Source organism: Callorhinchus milii, unplaced genomic scaffold, assembly GCF_018977255.1.
Source record: "Callorhinchus milii isolate IMCB2004 unplaced genomic scaffold, IMCB_Cmil_1.0 Scaffold2, whole genome shotgun sequence".
NCBI classification, from domain to species: Eukaryota; Metazoa; Chordata; class Chondrichthyes; order Chimaeriformes; family Callorhinchidae; genus Callorhinchus; species Callorhinchus milii.
In genome coordinates, this window is record NW_024704743.1 from 109,937,299 (window position 1) to 109,947,378 (window position 10,080).

The 10,080-nt window shown below is 39.6% G+C and overlaps 1 non-coding gene across 1 annotated transcript; it reads left to right on the forward strand.

The window, feature by feature from the left end:
• The first annotated feature begins 314 nt into the window (after positions 1-314).
• On the forward strand, positions 315-386 carry trnaa-ugc. The gene has a single exon. It is a non-coding gene; the product is annotated as a tRNA-Ala (tRNA).
• Positions 387-10,080: the final 9,694 nt, after the last annotated feature.

A 10,080-nucleotide genomic window follows, 5' to 3' on the forward strand; every position in this document is an offset into this window, starting at 1 on the left:
GACAATCCAATTTCTACTTTTGTCTACAAAACAGGAAGATTTATGTCCATGCATTCTGTGCTGATGTTGTTGGGAGGGAGGGAAAATGGAAGAAGGGAGAGATAATTGTTTTGAAGATCTACAAAAAAGCTTCTATGTCAGATAATAGAATGTTGCATCCTTGAAAGAGAGAGTTTGGCACAGGCAGAAGTTAAAGGCTAGTCAGTTTCAACCTCCAATGAAAGGCACTGTGCAGTTTCCAAACACTAAATCAAAATGGGGAGGACCTCTCAAAGTGTAGCACAGAATATAATGCAAAGTGTAGCAACTTGTGGAGCCCTGTAGCTCAGTGGTTAGAGCACTCGCTTTGCAAGCGAGAGACCTGGGTTCGATTCCCGGCAGGGTGAAACCTTGGGTAAGTTTCCTTACTCCCCACACCTGATAATAATCCCTCCAAAAAAATACAATAATAAATTGGTCGTTTCAACCCACGACTGTTTGTGGGACACTGCTGTGCGCAATTGATTGCTGCATTTCTCCTACAAATATACAGTCAATTCGCTTTACAGTCTATTCTGTGAAGCGCTTTGAGACGCCTAGAAGATGTGAAAAGCGCTATATCAAATGCAAGGATTATTATTATTATTAACAGTATTTTGTAGATGGAGGCAGGCAGGCACACAACAATGTCCCACAAACAGGATCAATATTATCTTGAGGTTATTGGACATGACACTAGGAGAAACTCCTTTCTCTTTTCATATAGTGCTGTGAGATCTTTAATATCCACCCAAACAGGAAAGTGTGGCCTTGTTTTAGCATCTTTCAGAAGGATAGCACCTTCGACAATATAGCACTGCTCCCAACATTGCAATACAGTGTCAGCCTAGAATGTGTGAGCTTGAAGTTATGACATGTGGCTTGAACCCACCACCTTCTGACTCAGAGGCGAGAGTGCTACCAACTGAGCCAGGCTGACACCATTTAGCAGAAACACATTGTTTTCACCAGTGTAAGTTGTGGGCTCACATACAGTGTTTCTAATTACAGGTACCGTAGGATCTCTGCAGGACACCCCTAAGGATTTGATGAGTGGTCTGTACGTGTAGCCATTTCCTTCCTCTAGAATCAGTAAACAGATGGTAATTAATGATAAAAATTATATACACACAAGTACACACAAGTCCTTGTGACTGAAAAAGGGCTGCAGTTTGCATGCATCGGCACAACTGATCAGAAAGTACAATCAGAAAATTTGATTTTGTACCAGTATTTGTAAACTGCACAGCGCCTCTCGCTGGAGATTGAAGCCCTTAATAGCCCTTAATTTCTGCCTGTGCCAAACTCTCTCTTTTAAGGCTGCAATACTCTATTACCTGACATAGAAGGTTTTTAAATAGATCTTCAAAACAATTCTTTCTCCCTCCTTCAGTTCTTTCCTCTTCAAATAAAATTGGTCACTCACTTTAAGGTTCTTTGCAAGATATAGCTGTATGCAAAGTGGCACCTATGAATGCACAATCATTACATTTTACCTTAAAAATCCTGTGAAAGCCTTTAAAATGTTTCAGTTTTGTGATAAGGTGCATATCAAATGCAAGGGATATTATTATTAACAACAATATATTAAAACCATTTCCGGGGGAAAATCACACTTTTTTTTACAATAGAACAGCTAGACTGAGAAACTAATATGGGTAGAAATTCCACTAGGGACTAGATTTACTAGATTTACTCTATCAAGAAAACATTTCAGTGTGTCCAAAATTTGCCAAAATCTGAAATATGGTATAATGGAGTAAATCTAGACCCTGGTGGAGTCCTGTAGCTCAGTGGTTAGAGCACTCGCTTTGCAAGTGAGAGACCTGAGTTCAATTCCAGGCAGAGGGCGAAACCTTGGGCAAGTTTCCGTACTCCACACGTCTAATAATAATCCCTCCAAAACCAAAAACAATAATAAATTGGTCATTTTCAATCTACGACTGTTTGTGGGACATTGCTGTGCGCAATTGGCTGCCGCGTTTGCCCACAAATATACAGTCAATTCACTTTACAGTGTGTTCTGTGAAGCGCTTTGGGACGTCCTCCCGACGTGAAAAGCGCTATATCAAATGCAAGGATTATTATTATTATTATTTATTTATTATTATTATAACTTCAATACTGTGCTATCTCAGGTTTGTTGCACATCCCCCACACTCTTTGCACCAATATCAGTGGGTGAGACTTCAGTTCCTAGTGGCTAACCTCTGGAGCTTCCTCCCTCTATCCTTTCACCTCACCCACTCTCTTTATGTCTTGAAGTCCCACCTCAAAACTTACCCCTGAATGTGCCTATGGCACTTCTCCTTTTCCCCTCTGGCTTGCTCGTCATCTGAAACTGTCCTGAAAAGCCTACCAAGACCTTACCCTATGTTAAAAGTTGCTACATAAATGCAAGTTGTTGTTGTTTTTCCAGTTTAATAGGTTATACAAGTACTCAATGGGAAACACATTTAATACATGGATGGGACTGAACTTACCAAGGGGGAAGCTGAAAGAAATCTAGGGGTGTTAGTTGACTCATTTCTCACTACGTTAAAACAGTGTGAGGCAGTGATAAACAAGGCTAACAGAATGCTGGGCTATGTTGCTAAATTAGTTGAGTTTAGATACCCAGATTTCAAACTCAGGCTATGTATTGCTGCAATCAGACTGCATCTAGAGTACTGTATACAACAACAACTTGCATTTATATAGCGCCTTTCACACAGGATAGCGTCCCGTAGCACTTCTGGGATAAAGTTCTGGTCACTGCAAAATAAGGCTCTAAACGTAGTGCAGAGGAAAACAATGAGGATGATCCCCAGTGTTAGAGGAATGAGCTATGAGAAATTAATAAACAAGCTAGATCTCTTCACTTTTGACTATTCAGAGGGTACCTTACAGAGGTATAACATTTTAAAGGGGTTTGAGAAAGTAAACCCAGAGTCTACTTTAGACAATACTTTAGACAGTGCTGAGACAGTAGAACAAGAGGAAATAGGTTTTAGAGTTGTAAAGGGCAATTTCAGGACAGAAACCAGAAAGTATTTCTTTACCCAGAGGTTGATCAATGACAGAAAACAGGTTTCCAGTAAGGGTGGCTGAGGCTCATTTAGCAAAGAGCTTGATGAGTGATGGGAGTATGTTAGGGAGGGTATTTTGAAACGATAAGATCGAACGGATCGAAGTGTCTGCTTAATCTGAACTAATCTTGTGATTAAGTGATATTAGCTGAATGTCTTTTGTTAAAATGTGTTCAATACCAATGACTGGGGAAAACAGCACACATTTTAAAAAAAGCAACTGAGAAGATGCACCTTATCACTTGTAAGATGTATACAGCAGTGAAGGGGATAATTACTTTTCTGAAGTTAAAGCAACGCTAAAAGGCCAAAATTGTAGCTTTCTGTATCGTGATGGTTTTTTTTTCTTTCGATAAGTATAAAGACAGATAAATATAGTACAGGATATAGTGGCAGTCAATTTTTTTTATTCTGGGCATATGATTCACAAAGGGGAAAATCAGAATAGGTCAATAGGCTTTCTTTGTAGTTTTATTTCTGTGATTGCATTTTTGATTTGTGTCCTAAAACTCTCTTTTGGTACAGCTTATGATGATTGATCTGGAGGTTATTGAGACTCACACTTGTTTTTTATAAGTTGACAGGTTTTACCTATCAAGTATTTAATTACCTTTTGAGTCTATTTCCCACTCGGCTCCTGTTAACCCCACAAGCCAGAGCTTTAACAGGCTGGATGGTCCGAGCTGGATGAAGAGTTGGAAGCTTGCTAGATACTGCTCTCAATGCAGTTTTAGCTATTTAAGCTCCAGCAGTTACCCCTATCATGCATCTTGAGGTCCCCTAGCCTTTGACTCTTGCCAACCTGTGCCTAATATTTTCCAAAATTAGATAAACATGGTGCATCCTTCCAATTGTGCTGGAGTTTTACCACCCAAAACCACATAGATTGCTATTGAAAACACTGTCTAGCAAGCTTCCTTATCATTAGTATTGGTTGGGACTGGGGTTAAAAATCATATATATTGGCTGAGAATGGGCTCAAGTGGTCATATATAGGTTGAGAATTGGATTAAACTTCATGGGGTTAAAGGCCATGGGTGTTGGTTGATAATTGTATGGTCATGGTGATCAATATAAATGAGAATGATGGATGAACATGCTAAAGGTAAGGTTGGAATACTGGATTAATAATTGTTCAATAAGAAACAACTGAGTATTATAGATTACAAAATTGGACTGGTATCCTAGAGGGTTTTGTTTTTGCTCAATTATTTTTGTGGGTCAGGAAGAAAGTTGAGCATTTTCTTCTCTTGTGCCTGTAGTTTTGCATGTCCCTCAGGAGACAAAGTAAATTGTGAAGAGTTCACAAGACAGCAAGACAGCTCAATGCAAAATTGTTCATTTGTTGCACTGCTCAACAGGGACCGGACAAAAGTGTAAAATGGCAATTAGATCACTGATGAAAGACTAGATTAGGAGCGATAGTGGAACCCTTACCAAATCTTTCCTGATACAGTACACACTATTTTATCCAATTCTCAAACAATAATTTTATCCCTATTTATAACGAATACATACCACACACAGAATATCAATTCAAACATTAAAGAAAAAATTACATTTGATAGTGTCTTGTCACGTCAAAACATCACTGAAGCTTTCAAGTAAATAGCAACAACAAATGGCATTTATATGGTGTCTTTCATGTCAGGAGGACATCCAAGGCGTTGGACAGTGAAGGGTTTGCACCCGAACTGGGGTTAGAAGTACTACACTGGGAGGTTCAGCTTTGGCTATGAGCTCAATGTCCTGATGTTGAAGGTGGGGAAAGGGGATTTGAATCTACAACTTTCTGACTCAGAGACAAGAGTGCTATCAAATGAGCCAGGCTGATGTCCTATTATTTCATGAATTGTCATAGATTTTATGAATCAAAGATATTGAAGAGTAAGTTCCAATTGCAATTTCAAGCAATATTGAGGTCAAAACCATGTGTGTCTATAAAAGGTTTTACCAGTTCAGTGATCATTTAAGTTCAGTGCACTGCCCTGCAGGACTGGGAGAGTGCTGCATTGTGAACCAAAGTCTGAGATAGATATTTGATGAATAAATTGATAGGGTCTAAAGGAGACAGAGATGGATTGATTTTTTTAACTTTTTTTTATGGTCTTTTCGATCTGATACATTCCTCTGTCCCAGGTACAGCATGAAGGTATAGCAAGTTATGGGTAAACAGTTCTGTTTGTTCAATTTTTGTTGTGGATGCTTTTAATAAAGCCATTTAATTGGTGTTACCAGCATGAAGAATATTCTGGTATTCTGGGAGAGTGCTGCGTTGGAAATCTAGAGAAAACTATAGTGAGTGTAACCTGGGTCTGTATAGAATGTGGGTATTGTGTGGACCAGAGGTGAGGTACACTTCTAGCTTCCAGAAATACAGCGTAGAAGGTTTGTGTACCTTTTGATGGTTTCCTGACACAAGATAGTAGTCACCACTGACCAGCCAGCTTTCTTGCCGCATAGCTTGCTGGCGTTTATCATGACAAACTGACTGGTGGAGAGGGGGAACCCCACTAAAAGGTATACCATTATATAACTCTCACTGACCTCCATAAAAGCTATTTGAAGAAGGAAATGCATTCAAAAGCTTCAGTGAAAGTATAGGAGGTGTGATTATAATAATAATAATAATAATCCTTGCATTTGTTATAGTGCTTTTCACATCTTCTAGACTTCCCAAAGTGCTTCACAGAATACACTGTAAAGTGAATTGACTGTATGTTTGTGGGCGAACGCGGCAGCCAATTGCGCACAGCAGTGTCCCACAAACAATCGTAGATTGAATATGACCAATTTATTATTGTTTTGGGTTTTGGAGGGATTATTATTAGGCGTGTGGAGTAAGGAAACTTGCCCAAGGTTTCGCCCTGCCTGGAATTGAACTCAGGTCTCTCGCTTGCAAGGCGAGTGCTCTAACCGCTGAGCTACAGGACTCCATTCCATTATAGACTGCATCAGGCTGACTCAGTTGGTAACACTCTCGCTTCTGAGTCAGAAGGTTGTGGGTTCAAACTTCATGTTGGGACGTTTGGAGGTGCTGTCCTTCAGATGTGACATTTAACTGAGGACCCACCCATCATTGCCAAATTTTAATGGCTTTAGTGCCAAAGATTATATAGTTTCAGAGTTTTATCTTGGTACTTAAATTCCTTCCTACTCCCTACAAGATTCTGCAGCTCTGTTATTATCCTTGCGTTTAATATAGAGCTTTATCAGGTGATTGAATTGTCTCAAATTCTTAAATTCAGTCAGTTTTCTGACTTAATATTAACTTTTGTATTTAAGGTAGTGCCTATATTGTCGGGAATGCCTCAACCACTTCTGTAAAGTGTAGTGATTGTGAAAGCAGCAGCCGAATTACCCACAAGCAATGTTCCACAAACAGCCATGAAGCTCCACACAGTTAGTCATGCTTAAAAATGTGTTGTGAGCCCCAGCTCTTACTCACCGCACAGGACCATAGGGCTTGCCAGACAGAAGAAGGTTTTAATCCATCAGTTGAAGCTGGATGGATGACCACACAGATCTGAGAGGTGAAAGTTGACATACAGGAGGCTTTCAGTCCATCAGTAATGGCTGCATTCCAATTCCAGTCTCCATGGTGCTGACCCACTGCGCTCCTCAGGCAGTATATCCTCAGATATAACAGCATTCATCCTGCTCACATTTCAGCTCTCAAAAGTAGTGCAGTGAGACTCAAAGTACTTGTGGAAAAGAAATATTTGATGCAATGTCCTTCACCCTGTCAGATCTGGGTAAGAGTCTGTTTCTCCATCTGTTTGGCTGGAGCAAACTAAACTCAATTCCCGTGGGCATGAATCGCAATGCTTTAGTGGCATTACATCTTCAAGCCTTAGTACATCAGTTGCAAGCACAGTACCTCACTGTACACCATAAAGTCAACTGTCGATAAATTGAAGGAAAATTCACTTTCCTACAGCTTTTTGTGGAATGACAAGGTCGGTTGTTCTAATTGTAGGAGAGGGTGCTCTCGTGGATTAGAACCATGACTCTGGGAATTGGGCTTAGGCCAAACGGATGGGGCTGAGATGTCTAAGTGACATTAATGTGAGGACTTTCAACTCCATTTTTAGTGGATGCTCCTCCCATAATGTAAAATACACCCACTGTAAAGTCATGAAATCATACAGAGCAAAATGCCTACAATTCAATATTAGAACAGGAGAAATTAGAAACTACAGCACTGAAGGAGGCCATTTGGCCCATTAATTTAATGTAGCACCTTTCATGTAGGATGGACATCTTGAAATGTTTCACAAAGATTTTTTTTCATTTGGGTCGTCACTGTGTTTGACACACAAAACTCCATCACCATGATTTAAAGAGAATCCAAACCACTGAACCATTGAAACTTGCGCAGATGTGTGGAAATTTCCATTTGTTTAAAATAGAGAGTGCACTCTCTCCACCATCATGGTGGGACACATTCTATTCATTTCACTCCAATATACTAAAGAAAATGAATCACTACATTCAGTTAGTTTTTCAAATTAATAATAATCAGAAGACCTTTGAGACATTGCCAACTTTACAGTCGCTGCCTCATTTGCATTGATTATTAACATTATTAACAAACAAGTTTAAGAATTTTGCCAATATTTTGCATAATCTTAACTTTTAAGGCAATCATCTTAAGGCTAAGACAGTGAGGGCCTCAGAGACTTGTGAAATAGCTGAGGTGGACATGACATGTGTACAGATTGGAGAGACGCATGGGAGACACAAACTTACTGGTTATTTCCTTTGCAAATTAGAAGCAGACTGGCTGTGTTGTTTATTTTATGAGCACTGTCATCAAAAATCCTATTGTGGTTGCAAAAGTACATTGGATAAAGCACAAACACATATTTGAGTACCTCAAATGAGAACACTTGGGTGTTGCAGCCGAAGAACCTGTGCAATCCAATTATTTTAGTCACCGCTGTTAAGCGAGGTTTGATGATATATTATCCAAACTAAAAGCTGCAGGATGCTACCACTTTCATTGCTTTATCCTTCAAACGCCTGTGAAATTAAGAAGCACCCCGGAAAGAAATTAGCAGACGATTTTTAGGGGGAATTGTTTTAAAGAATTCAGATTGTAAATATGAGTCTTTCTTTTCAGAGGATTGCAAAGGAGTTTTTCTTTCTTTGGAAGAAGGCACTTCAGCCTATTTGATCCCATCCTTCCAGAATACCCACCCTACCATCCTCCCTTTATAGTCACAAGCTGTTTTGCAAATACGTCCAGCATTCTGGCTTACAGTACCAAATGTAGATTGGCAAAACAATGGGCAAGTTTCCTTACTCCATACGCTTCTGTTTACCTAGCAGTAAGTAGGAACCCGGTTGTTAGTCGATTGTCGGATCATTTTTTCGGAGGTAATAATTCCTTAAAAGAAAAGTAATAAATTGGTCACTCGATCCACGACTATTTGAGGGATACTGCAGTGCGCAATGGGTTGCCGCATTTCACCCACAAAAGTCAATTCACTTTACAATATATTCTGTGAAGCGCTTTGAGATGTCTCGAAGACGTGATAAGGCGCTATATGAAATGCAAGGATTATTATGATTATTATTATTATTACACTGTATTGGTTCCACTAGGAAGTTAGCACTCTCACTTCTCAATGAGAAGGGTTCAAACTCCTCAATCAGTACATTGAGCTCGTAGTCTAGGCTGACACTCCAATGCAGTACTGAGTGGAGCAATGCATTGCTGGAAACACCATCCTTCAGATGAGATACTGAATATGGTTTCTGTCTGCTTCTTAAGACAGATGTCAAAGAAGCCGTGGCACAATTCGTAAAGAGATTGAACAAGAGGGAGAAATTTTAAGGTGAATTTTAAGTTGTTTTTCTCAAAGCAGGAAAAGGGATAGCGAAGTACAGAATTTTTGGAAGAGGGTATGTTGCACTCAAACACAATATGGAGCACCAATAATTTCACCGCATATTTTGAAAGCAAATCATATGATCGATTGAGGAAATAGACAGATTCAAAGTTGGAAGTTTTCATGGTTCAGACAGCAGTGGGTTAAGCAAATATCTGCAGTTTCTCTCAGGCAACTGCTCTGGTAAATTGTTCACAAGGACACTCTGAAGTGGCTTTACAGCAGTCATAAACTCAAGGTCCTTGGGAGAGAATCAGAAAATATATTTTAAAAATTATTTGTGGTCAAGTCAATTTCCAGCGGACATATTTGCAATTACCTCTAATCGGACACAAAGGGGTCACTTAGCTTACTCAGTCCATTCTTTGGCTGACATTGATAATGGTGTAAGAAAAAGATTGAAACTGGATTGTAAAGAACTTGCTGGGGACATGGAGAGGTGCATCTGTCCATGTCTAGTTTGTGCAATAAGTATCTAACTTTAGAATTAAAAAGATAAGTCTCATATATAGGTGTCAGCCTAGTCACGTTGGAAGCACTCCCACCTCTGAATCAGAAGGTGGTGGGTTCAATTCCCACATTGGGGGGCTTTGAACTCTCAGTTCAGGCTGACAGCTATTCAGTAGTGGAGGAGTGCTACATTGTTGGAAGTACCATTCTTCAGATGAGACCTTAAAACAATCTACCTATTCAGGTGGACATTAAAGATCCCATGGCACTATTCAAAAAGAGAAAGGAGTTTCTCCAAGTGTCCTAGCCGACGATACCTCAGTTAAAATTAATAATTCAATTCAGTTCATTACTGTTTCTGGGACCTTCCTGTGGTGAACTTGGCTGCCATTTACCCCTACAAAAATAAGCAGTCACTGCACTCTACATTAAATCCTTTGAGGCTGCTTCCCTATGTGAAAGATACAATATCAAATGCAGGCTTATTACTATTGCATATATATTTATATATCCATTATTGTTTTACTTATGGTGGAAGAAGGGATATTTTTTCATGCAGGGGTTCAATGTTAGTTTTGCTGGGAATGGACGTACAATACCTGTCTGGCTTGTGCTTATACCTGGTACCTGATACTTTGAAGAGGAAG